We start from the raw sequence: 13,225 nt of genomic DNA, 5'->3' as shown, positions 1-13,225 counted from the left end.
ATCTTGTGTATGGTATAAGTTGGTGGTCTAGTTTCTTTTTTTTCTTTTTTTTTTTACATGTACCTGTCCAATTTTCCCAACATCATTTATTGAAGAGACTGTCTTTACTCCATTGTATGCTCTTGCCTGTTTTGTCAAATATTAATTGAGTATAATAGCTTGGGTCAATTTCTGGGCTCTCTGTCCTGTTCCACTCATCTATGTCTGTTCTTGTGCCAGTACCAGGCTGTTTTGATTACAGTGGCTTTGTAGTATAACTTGATATCTGGTATTGTGATCCCTCCAACTTTGTTCTTCTTTCTCAAGATTGCTGTGGTTATTTGGGATCTATTTTGGTTCCATTTAACTTTGTGGAGTATTTCTTCTAGATCTGTGAAATATGCCATTGGTATTTTGATAGGGATTGCATTGAATCTATAGATTGCTTTGGGTAGTATGGACATTTTCATGATGTTAATTCTGTCAATCCATAAACACAGTTTATTCTTCCACTTGTTTATATCTTCCTCTACCTCTTTTTTCAGCTTCCTATTGTTTCCTGAGTACAGGTCTTTTACTTCTTTGGTTAAGTTTATTCCTAGGTATCTTAATTTTTTTATTGCAATAGTAAATGGGATTTTTTGTTTAGTTTCTCTTTCTGAGAGTTCATTATTGGTGCATAAAAATGCCATTGATTTCTGGGTGTTGATATTGTAGCCTGCTACATTGCCAAATTCATTTATTAAATCTAGTAGTTTTTTGGTGTAGTCTTTAGGATTTTCTATGTACAATATCATGTCATCTGCGAATAATGACAGTTTTACTTCCTCCTTTCCAATTTGGGTGCCTTTTACTTTTCCTTCTTGTCTAATTGCTGTGGCTGGGTCTTCCAGTACTATGTTGAATAAGAGTGGTGAAAGTGGACACACCTGTCTTGTTTCTGTTCTTAGGAGAAGTGGTTTTAGTTTTTGCCCGTTGAGTATGATGTTGACTGTAGGTTTGTCATATATGGCCTTTATTTTGTTGTGATTTAATCCCTTTATTCCCACTTTGTTGAGAATTTTTTTCAAAAATTGGTGTTGGATTTTGTCGAATGTTTTTTCTGCATCTGTTTATATGATTATGTAATTTTTGTCTTTCAATTTGATTATGTGATGTATCACATTTATTGATTTGCAAATATTATACCAGCCTTGCGTCCCTGGAATAAATACCACTTGGTCATGGTGTATGATCTTTTTAATATATTGCTGGACCCATTTGCTAATATTTTGTTGAGGATTTAGCATCTATGTTCATCAGGGATATTGGCCTGTAATTCTCTTTCTTTTCATATCTTTATATGGTTTTGGAATTAGGGTAATGCTGGCCTCATAAAAGAACTTGGAAGTGTTCCTTCTTTTGGATTTTTTGAGATAGTTTGAGGGTAGGTGTTAGTCCTTTTTCGTATGTTTGGTAAAACTCCCTTATGAAGCCATCCAGACCAGGGCTTTTGTTTGCTGGGAGTCTTTTTTATTACTGTTTCAATTTCATCACTTGTTATCGAACTATTCAGGTTTTCTGCTTCTTCCTGATTGAGTTTTGGAAGGTTGTATTTTTCTAGGAATTTTCCCATTTCGTCCAGGTTATCCAGCTTGTTGGCATATAGTTGTTCATAGTAGTTTCTTACAATCCTTTGTATTTCTGTTGGGTCAGTTGTTACTTCACCTCTTTCAGTTTTGATTTTGTTTATTTGGGTCCTCTCTCTTTGTTTCTTGATGAGTCTGGCTAAAGGTTCATCAATCTTGTTTTTCTTTTCAAAGAACCAGCTCTTGGTTTCATTAATCTTTTGTATTGTCTTTTTAGTCTCTATTTCATTTATTTCCACTCTGATCTTTATTATTTCCTTCCTTCTACTTACTCTGGGCTTTTCTTGTTGTTCTCTTTCTAATTCTTTAAGTTGTAGGGTTAGATAGTTTATTTTAAAATTTTCTTGTCTTTTGAGGTAGGCTTGTAGTGCTACAAACTTCCCTCTCAGGACTGCTTTTGCTGTGTCCCATAGATTTTGGGTTGTGTGTTCATTTTCATTTGTTTTCAGGATTTTTAAATTTTATCCTCAATCTCATTGGTAACACATTCATTGTTTAATAACATGCCCTTTGGCCTCTATGTGTTTGAATGTTTTTTGAGTGTTTTTATTGTAGTCGATTTCTAGTTTCATGACACTGTGATCTGAGAAGATGCTTGATATGATTTTAATCTTCTTGAATTTGTAGAGACTTAGTCTGTGTCCTAATGTGTGGCCTGTCTTTGATAATGTCCCATGTACACTTGAGAAGAATGTATATTCTGCAGCTTTGGGGTGGAATGTTCTGTAAATGTCAATTAAATCCATTTGATCTAGTGTGTCATTTAGGCTGTTTCCTTGTTGAATTTTCTCTAGAGGATCTATTCAGTGATGTCAGTAGGGTATTAAAATTCCCTACTATGATTGTATTGCTGTCGATCTCTCCCTTAAAATCTTCCAGAGATTTTTATATATTTGGGTGCTTCTGTTTGGAGTGCACATATGTTTACCAGGGTTATATCCTCTTGTCTCAATTCCTTTAGCATTATGAAGTGGCCTTCACTGTCTCTTGTTATGGCCTTCATTTTGAAGTCTGTTTTGTCAGATATGAGTATTGCTACCCCAGCCTTTTTTTCATTTCCATTTGCATGGAAAATTTTTTTCATCCCTTCACTTTCATCCTCTGTGTCTTTTGTTCTGAGGTGGGTTTCTTGTAGACAGCATATATATAGGTCATGTTTTCTTATCCATTCAGCTACCCTATGTCTTATGATTGGAGCATTTAAGCCATTTACATTTAAGGTTATTATTAATAGGTATTTATTGTCATTTTTATTCTTTTTGCCTGTGTTCCTCTCTCTGTATATTTCTTCTCCTTACAACAGTCCCATTAGTATTTCTTGCAATGCTGGTTTGGTGGTAATAAACTCTTTTAGCCTTTTTTTTTTTTTGTCTTTTTTGTCTGTGAAACTATTTATTTCACCTTCAATTTTGAATGATATTCTTGCTGGATAGAGTAGTCTTGGACTCAGTCCCTTGCTTTTCATTACTTTGTATATTTCATGCTACTTCTTTCTGGCCTGAAGTATTTCTATTGAGAAATCAGCTGACAGTTTAATGGGAGCTCCCCTGTAGGTAACTTTCTGTCTTTCTCTTGTAGACTTTAAGATTCCTTTTTTATCTTTAACGTTTGCCATTTTAATTATGATGTGTCTAGGTGTGGTTCTTTTTGACTTCATCTTAATTGGGACTCTGTGTTTCCTGGACTTGACTTTCCTTGACTTTTTCCTTCACCTGGTTAGGGAAATTTTCTGTCATTGTTTCTTCAAACAGGTTCTCTATTCCTTGCTCAGATTCTTCTCCTTCTAATACCCCTATGATGAGGATGGTTTTATGTTTCATGTTGTTTCAAAGCTCCCTTAAACTCTCCTGCTTTTTAATATTTTTTCCAATTGCTTCTATGAATGTGTGTGTTTTTCTACCTTGTCTTTTAACTTGCTGATTCAGTCCTCCACTTCTTCTAGTCTACTGTTGATTCCTTCCAGGGTATTTTTTATTTCAGCTATGTCATTCTTCATTTTCGCTTAATTATTATTCATGGTTTCTACCTCTTTTTTCATACTGATGTAGTTCTCATTAAGTTCCATATAGTTCTCATTAAGTTGCTTATAGTTCTCACTAAGTTGTTTGAGCACCTTTCTAACCATTGCTTTGAATTCTTTATCTGATAAATTGCTTGCCTCCATTTCTTTTAGTTCATTTTCTGGCAATTCCTCCTTTTCTTTCATTTGTAGCTTGTTTCATTGTCTCCCCATTTTTGCTGTCTTTTGTATTTGTTTCTATGTATTAGATCAAACTACTATGCCTCCCAGTCTTCATGGGGTGATCTTATGTAGTAGGTGGTGCAGTCTCTTAGATCTTCTGAGCTAGGTGCTCTAGGAATGCCCTTGTGTGAGTTATTTTCATTCTCCTATTATAATTGGGTCTTGAATATTGTCCCATTCATGGATGGAATTTCCTCACGTCGGCTGGCTGTGAGGCTCACCCCTGATCATGCCGTGTGAGCTGTTGTGGAGGTGCTGACAGAACAGAACAAAACACAACAAAACAAGAAACAAAAGAAACAAAACAAAAACTTATACAAGACCCTTATGACACCAGCAACAGCAACCACAAAAGAAGAGAGAATTAGGAAAGAGAAAAGAGAGTGCAAATGACAGAAGAAAAGAAAGAAAAGAAAACAAAGGGAAAAAGGCAGGGAAGAAAAGGTAACATGATGGGTCAGAGATGAAATAAAGAAAATAAGAGTAAAGAATAGGGGAAGGAAAATGGTATAAAATAAGAGGAATAAAAAATTTGAAAAGGGAAATAGGGGAGAAAGAAGGTAGATCCAAAATAAGAAAAGAAAAAATGATAAGAAAACAGGAGAAAACAAAAAAAAGAGTAACAAAAAGGAAGAGAAAAATTAGATATATGAATGAAACAATAGAGACTAAAATAATAACAAATCAATAAAGCAGATAGATAAGGAAGATAAAGAAAAACAGAAAAAAAGGGAAGGGAAAAAAAGTGAAGTGTTGTTCATCTCAACAGAGGTTAGTGCCTCCTGCTCTTTGGATCCTGCTCTTCTGATGACTGAGGCTGAATGTTCTTTCTGCCAATTCTGGGCTTCCCAGGAGGTACTTAGGTGCTAACCACTGTCAGAAACTGTCCTCCTTTGGCTCTCAGCAACATGTGTGAAGCTCCAAGTGATCCAAGACTTCTGTCTGTGTCCACTGGACTTGTCTGCAAGTGGGAGAAGCCAAGCTGCACTCCAAGGCTGGTTTGTTAGCAGCACAGGGCCCAGGGCTGGGTCAGCAAACATCCTCAGGTTCCCCAGGCTCCACCTCTGCCCGCCTTCACCTGCCAGCCAGCTGTCAATCTTAGTCAAAAGTCTGTTTCTGAAAGGACTTTAGGCAGAATTGGGAGGGTCTCCACCTCTGGGTCTCCCATGAGAGGAAGGTGCAGTTCAGATTTCAGGGAAAGTGGTGGGTGCATTTCACCATCCCAGAGCTACTCCCCCGAGAGTATAACTCTGCCCTCGGCTGGGTGGAGATCCTCCTATGCAGTCCAGTGGGATCATCTGGATACCCAGAGTTTCTATCAGCTCTCTTATGTGGGGGAAGCACCAATCAGGTTCCCAGGATAGTGGGATGGATGATCCCACCCTAAACCAGTCACTGATGCTCTTTGAGACTGTTCAAACCCGAAGGCTTGGCCTCTGCTGCTGCCTCCTCTGCAAAGGTTGAGATGAAGGGTGTGACAGGCAGGGCTCCTGAGGGTGGGGCAGGATTTTCTCGTTTTCCTGAGCTATGGCTTCTGGGAGGGGCCAGCGCCTCTCAGGAAAAACGGCCCTTTCGGTTTGGAGGTGGTACAACTGAATGCAGGACTCCTGGCTGCTGCTTTTTCACATCTCCCCGGGTGCTTCCCACCCCAACCTCTCCTTAGGCACCTCGAGTCCAAACCTTCCCCGCTCCACCTAAGCCTTGGGTTAGTAGCTGCAAATGAAACTCCTGTGCTCTGGGTTTAAAACAAAACAAAACAAAAACACCAAGGCTTTATCTCTGACCTGCACTGGTCTACTGGCTCCAGTCTCCCCAGCAGCCAGCTTTCATGGCTGGATGTTACATGGGCCGCTGTTCTTTGCTCTGCTCTTCTGGTTATGGAGTGCAGCCTGGGTTCTGGGCCATGATTTTCTCAGGGAAATAACCCTCCTACAGCCGAGAGATCCCTCTTCACTCTCTGCCTGCTGCCTTTGGAAGCTGGGTCAGCCCCTCCCTCGACCTCGCCCTTCCTACCAGTCTCCAGGTGTTTCCTGTGCTTCCTTGATGCAAGTCTCCTCCTCAGCTGGACCTCAGTTGGTAATTCCAGGTGAATGTTCCTCAATTTAGTTTTATTTACAGTCTTGCACTGTGAGGAAGTGCAAGAAAAGTCTGCCTATTCAGCTGCCATCTGCTCCCTTCTAAATCTTTTTTTTTTTTAAAGAAGTACATTGTAGAGAAAAAACAGATTTCTTAAAAATCCATTCATATTCCAATTTCAATGCAAGAAAAGTTCTGAGTTTTTTAATAGGCGCACCCTGGAAAAGTAAGATTTGTGCATGTATAAATGTAAAGTTTCACAGCAAATATTGCTATAGTAAATATTATCCTCAAAAAACTTATAAAAATCATTTTGTGATATAGTTAAGACTACACTACTATTTAAAAAGACTTTATATTTAGAGCAGTTTTATATTTGCAATAAAATTGAGAGAAAGGTGCAGAGAGTTCCCATGCACTCCTTGCCCCCAAATATGCATGCGTAGCCTCTGCCATTATCAGCATCCCCTGTACTCTGCCTGTTATTTCCTCCCCACCCCAACCCACCCACTTTTTTTTTTTAAATCTGTAGAGTTTAACCTTTTCCCAAACGTCATATAGTTTGAAACATACAGCATGAAATATTTACAGATTGGCTTATTTCATTTAGTAATATGAAGTTAAGTTTCTTCCGTGTCTTTTAGGGTATGATAGCTTGTTTCTTTTTAGCACTGTGTAATATTCCATTGTCAAAATTACTACAGTTTATTTATCCATTCACCTACTGAAGGACATCTAGGTTACTTCCAAGTTTTGGTAATTATGAATAAAGCTGCTAAAAACATCCATGTTCAGGTTTTTGTGTGCATAAAGGTTGCCAGCTCCTTTGGGTAAATACTAAGGAGGCTGATCGCTGGATGGTATGGTAAGAGTCTGTGTAGTTTTATAAGAAACCATCGAACTGCCTTCCAAAGTGGCTACACCATTTTGCACCCCCACCAGCAATGAATGAGACTTGTTTCTCTACATCCTCATTAGCATTTGGCGGTGTCAGTATTTTAATTTTGGCCATTCTAATTGGTATGTAATGGTATCTCATTACTGTTTTAATTTGCATTTCCCTGATGACTTATAATGTGGAGCATCTTTTTGTATTCTACTTGCCACCTTTATATCTTCTTGGATGAGGTGTCTGTTTAGGTCTTATGCCCATTTTTAAATTGGGTTGCTTGTTTTTTTTGTTTGTTTTATTTTTTTCATGATTTTAGAGAGAGGAAGAGAGAGAAACATCAATCAGTTGCCTCTCGTACACGCCCTCCCCCCCCCAACCGGGGATCAAACCCACAACCTAGGAATGTACACTGACCAGGAATTGAACCCACCACCTCCTGGTGTATGGAACTACATTCCAATCAACCAAGCCACAGCAGCCAGGGAGGGTTGATCATTTTTTTATTGTTGAGCCTTAAGAGGTTTTTTAATATATTTTCCTATCCATGAACATAGAATGTCTCTCCATTTATTGAGTTATCTTTTGATGTCTTTCATCTGAGTTTTGTAGTTTACCTCATATATAGCCTGTACATATTTTGTAAAATTTATACCTAAGTATTTCATTTGGGGAGGTGCTAATGTAAATATTAATGTTTTTAATTTCATATTCTCCTTGTTTATTTTTGGTATATAGGAAGGTAAATTGACTTTGTATATTAATTTTGTGTCATGAAAACTTGTTATAATCCTTTATTAGTTTCAGAAGAGGTTTCTTGTTAATTGTTATGGATTTTCTACATAGACAATTATGTCATCTGTGAACCAAGATGGTTTAATGTCTTTTCCTAATCTATATAACTTTTACTTCCTTTAGTTGCCTTATTGAATTACAAAAGACTTTTAATATGATGTTGAAAAGTAGTGTGATGAGGGGGGGTATCTTTGTCTTGTACTTAATCTTAGTGGAAAAGCTTAAATTTATCACCATTAAGTATGATGATGTTAGCTATAGAGTTTCTGTAGACAGTCTTTATCCATTTAAGAACGTTGCCCTCTAGTTTCCATAGATTTTTTAAAATGATGAATGGGAGTTGGATTTTTTTCAAGTGCTTTCTCTACATCAACTGATATCACCATGTAATTTTTCTTTTTTTATCTGTTGATGTGATAGATTACATTAATTGATTTTCAAATGTTGAATAAGATTTGCATACCTGAGATAAATCTCACTTAATTAAGGTGTATAATTCTTTCTAGACTTTTTGGATTTCATTTGCTAATATTTTGTTGAGGACTTTTGCATTAATGTTCACCTTGATGGAGACTCTCTGTTCTTCCTGTACTTGTGTGACATTTTCCTTCACTAGGCTAGGGAAGCTTTCTGTCATCATTTCTTCAAATAGTTTCTCTAATCCTTGCTCACTTTCATCTCCCTCTGATACCTCTATGATGTGGATGTTTTCTCATTTCATGTTGTCCCTGAGTTCCCTTAAAATCTCCTCATGCTTTTTAAGTGTTTTGTTCTTTTTGCTGCTCTGCTTGAGTGCTTTTCCAACCTTGTCTTCCAAATCGCTAATTCAATCATCTGCTTCATCCAGGCTACTTTTCATTTCTTCCAGTGTATTCTTGCTGTCAGATAGAGTATTCATTTCTTACTGTTTGTTATTCATGATTTCTATGTCCTTGTTCTTGCTGATGTAGTTCCCACTAAGTTTCTTGTAATTCCCATTATGTTCCTTGTAGTTCTCACTAATTTCCTTCAGCATCCTTATAACCATTACTTTGAATTCTATGTCTGATAAATTGCTTACCTCCGTTTTATATAGCTTTTCCTGCAGATGCCTTCTTTTCTTTCATTTGGGGATTGTTTCTTTGTCTCCCCGTTTTAACTGTCTCTTGTGTTTGTTTCTATGTATTAGATAGAGCCGCTATGACTCCCAGACTTCATGGGTTGGTGTTTTGTAGTAAATGTCCTGTGGGACCCAGTGGTGTCATCTCCTTGAACTCCTGAGTTAGATGCTCTCTGAGTATCCCTTTTGAGAGTTATTTGGGCTCTTTGTTGTAATTTATCTTCATTATTGTTCTCACATTTATGGTGGGATCTCCTCTCAGGCTAGCTGACTGTGAGGCTCTACCCTGACCACATCAAGCGAGCTGTTGTACAGGTGCTGCAATTGGAAAGAATGCAATTTCTTAACTGGTGTTGGCCCTACCTCCTTTTGTGAGTTTTAACAGATTCTGTCTTTCAAGGAATTGGTCTATTTCATCTAAGTTATAAAATTTGTCAGTATAGAGCTGTTCATAGTATTTCTTTATTATTCTTTTAATTTAAATGGATTCTCTAGTGATTTCATTACTCATATTATTGATTTGTGTCTTTTTCTTAACCTAGCTTGACCCTTATCAATTCTATTAATCTTTTCAAATAAACACCTTTGGTTTCATTGACTTTTTCCGTTGATTTTCTGTTTTCAATTCCATTGATTTCTGCTCTAAAGCCTATTATTTCTTTTCTCCTCCTTACCTGGTGTTTAATTTGCACTTCTTTTTCTAACTCCATAAAATCAAAACTTCGGTTATTGGTTTTAGATTTTTTTTCTTATCTAATATATGCAATCGATGCTATAAATGTCTCTCTAAACATGGCTTTAGCTGCATCCCTCAGGTTTGATGTTTTGTTTTTATTTTTATTTAATCCAAAATATACTTTTTTAAAAAGAGTTCTTCAATCCATGTGTTATTTAGAAGTGCATTGTTTAATCGTCATATATTTGGGGGCTTTTCTGTTATTTTTTGGTTATGGATTTCTAGTTGAATTCCATTATGTTATGAAAACAGCCATTGTACGATTCCTACTCTTTTAAAGTTGCTAAAGTGTGTTTTATGGCCAAGAATGTGGTGGATATTAGTGAATGTTCCATAAAAGCTTGAGAAGAATGTATATTCTGCTGTTGTTGGATAAAGTATTATACAGATACCAATTATACCCAATTGCTGATTTTGGTATTGAGCTCAACTACGTCCTTATTGATTTTCTGTCTACTGAAACTGTTAATTTCTCAGAAAAATATGAAGTCTCTATATTAGTGGATTCATGCATTTCTCTTTGCAGTTCTATCAGTTCTGCCTCATGTATTTTGGTGCTTTTTGCTAGGGACAGACATGTTAAGGATTGTTATCTCATCTTAAATAATTAACTTCTTTATCATTATGTAATGCCTTTTTTTAAACTCTTTTTTAAAATGTTTTTATTGATTTTAGAGAAACAGGAAGGGAGAGGGAAAGAGAGAAATGTTGATGTGAGAGAGAAACATAAATCTGCTGCCTCCTGCATGTCCCCTACTGGGGATCCAGCCCACAACCCAGGCATGTGCCCTACCAGGAATCAACCTTTTGGTGCATGGAACAACACTCAACCAACTAAGCCACACCAGCCAGAACTTTTTTTGTTACTTTTTGATTGAATCTATTGGGGTGACATTGGATAATAAAATTTTACAGGTTTTAGGTATAAAATGCTATAATACAGCATCTGTAAATTGTATTGGTGTTCATCACGCCAAGTCAAGACTCCTTCTGTCACCATTTATCCCTTTATACTCTCTTCTACCTTCACCCACCTCCCTTTCCCTCTAGTGATCACCAAACTGTTGTCTATATCTATAACTCTCATTTTTTTCTTAATCCTTTCACCTTTTTCACCCAGCCATGCAACCCTCCTCCCCTCTGACAACTATCAGTCTGTTTTTTATGAGTCTGTTAGCTTATTTTGTTCCTTGGATTTCACTTATATGTGGAATCCAAGGAACAAAATAAGCTAACATATGGTACCTATCTTTCTCTGACTGACTTATTTCACTTAGCAAAACAGTCTCCAGGTCCATCTAAGCTGTTGCAAAGGGTAAGATTTCCTTCTTTTTTATGGTTGAGTATTATTCCATTGTGCTAGTGTACCACTGCTTTTTATTTTCTTTATTTCTCATCCAAGGACATGCTTAGAGAGAGATGGGGGAAGAAAGAGAGAGAGGGAGAGGGAGAGGGAGAGAGAGTGAAACATCAATGTGAAAGAGATGTGTAGTTCAGTTGCCTTCCATATGTGCTCCAACTGGGGATCAAAACCTCAACCCAGGCATGTGCCCTGACAGGGAATTGAACCAGCAACCCTTTGGTGTATAGAACAACGCTCAACTAACTGACCCTCTCCAGCCAGGCTGTATCACTGCTTTTTTATCCACTCATCTACTGATGGACACTTGGTCTGCTTCCAAATGTTGGCTATAATAAATAACTCTGCAATCAACATAGGGGTACATATATTCTTTCAAATTACTCTTTTGGGTTTCTTCGGATATATTCCCAGAAGTGGAATCACTAGTCATAAGGCAATTCCTTTTTTTTTTTTTTTTTTAAATTCGTTAATCTTCATTGTTAATTTTTTAACAAAGATAACACAGTTACAACTACTAAATCTGAAGATGGACATTATGTAAGAACAGATTATGCAGGTACATATTTTCAGTTCCATTTTTAATTTTTTGACGTAACTCAATACTGCTTTCCACAGTGGGCTGCATCAGTCTGCTTTCCCACCAACAGTGCACAAGGGGTTTTTTTCTCGCCAACACTTGTTCTTTGCTGATTTATTGATGGTAGCCATTCTGACAGGTGTGAGGTAATATCTCATTGTGGTTTTAATTTGCATTTCTCTGGTGATTAGTGATATTGAACATCTTTTCAAATTGTAATGCCTTTCTTAACCCCTAATAACTTCTTACTTTGAAGTCTGCTCTTTCTGAAATTATTATATCTACTCCTGCTTTCTTTTAATTAGTATTAACATAGTATATTTTCTCCCTCAATTTACTTTTTTTAAAAATATGTCTTTATTGATTTCAGAGAGAGTAAGGGAAAGGTAGAGAGATAGAAACACCAATGATGAAAGAGAGTCATTGATCAGCTGCCCCCTGCACTCCCCCCACTGGGGATCGAACCCTCGTCCCAGGCATGTGCCCTGACTGGGAATCAGACCTCGATCTCCTGGATCATAGGTTGATGTTCAACCACTGAGTGATGCCAGCGGGGCACCTTCTATTTACTTTTAATCTATATGTGTTTTTATATTTAAACCAGGTTTCTTGTAGACAACATTTAGTTGGGTCTGAATGATCCACTCTGACAATCTGTCTTTTAATTGGTGTAGACTATTGATATTCAAAGTGATTATCAATAAAGTTGCATTAATATTTATCATATGTATTATTTTTTCTGCTTTGCCCTTGTTCTTTGTTGCTATTTTTGTCTTTCACTCTTTTTCTTACTTTTATGGTTTTAACTGAGCATTTTTCATGATTACGTTTTTTCTCCTTTCTTAGCATATCTGTTATACTCCTCTTTCCCCACTTATTTTAGTGGTTGTCCTAGACTTTGCAATATACATTTACAACTAATCCAAGCACACTTTCAAAATACACTATAACACTTTACAGGTAGCGTATCTTACAATAATCCTAATTCCTTCTTCCTGCGCCTGTGTTATACTGTCATTCAGTTCACTTACATGTAAGTGTACATAACTATATGTATGTGTGTGTGTGTATAAGCAAATAAATAAGCATACATAATCTAATATACTGTTGCTATACTATTTTGAACAAACTATAATTACATCAATTAAGAATAAGAAAAAGAAAAGTTTTTATTTTACTGTCCCTCATTAATTTTCTGATATTCTTCCTTTCTCTATTTAGATCCCTCAGTATTGGAGAGAACCCCTGTGACTGATTTCCTCTAGAGCTTTTAACTAAGGGTTATCTACACAGAGCTTCCAGCACTTGGTCCATTACAGTTCAGGTTTTCTTACCTGGGTGCTGGTTCCATGGAGGTTTCAGCAGGTGAGTCTCTGAGCTGGGAAGCTCTGACTCCCTGTATGCACCTGTCTGTCTCTCCAGTCTTGGGAGTAGCAGTTTTCCCTGTTTCCTCCCCAGTCCCATGAATCCCAGAAGAGTTCATTTTTTTCAGTCTGTTTAGCTTTTTTACTTGTTGTTAGGACATAGTGGCGACTTCCAAGCTCCTTTTATAGAAAACTAGAAACCAAAAGTAGCCTAAACTACTTCTAAAGTAATTTTGTCAGTTTTACCAAGACTTTTTTTGTGGGTTACTTCATCAAAGAAACCATATAAAAGGTACTGAAATTTGTTGAATGAATGAATTGATGAAATGTTTTTTTAAAAAACAGAAAAAATATGGGAATATATGTAAAAGCTCTTATAAACAATTATTTACAAATCTCTAGTGTTACTAAAACTATTAAGCGTAGGCACTTTGGTTTCACTTTCTCAGGGCCACTGCGTAAGGGTGTGTGCAGGCT

Source organism: Miniopterus natalensis, chromosome 1 (genome assembly GCF_054644295.1).
Source record: "Miniopterus natalensis isolate mMinNat1 chromosome 1, mMinNat1.hap1, whole genome shotgun sequence".
NCBI classification, from domain to species: domain Eukaryota; kingdom Metazoa; phylum Chordata; class Mammalia; order Chiroptera; family Miniopteridae; genus Miniopterus; species Miniopterus natalensis.
Note: the sequence above shows the minus strand (reverse complement) of the source record.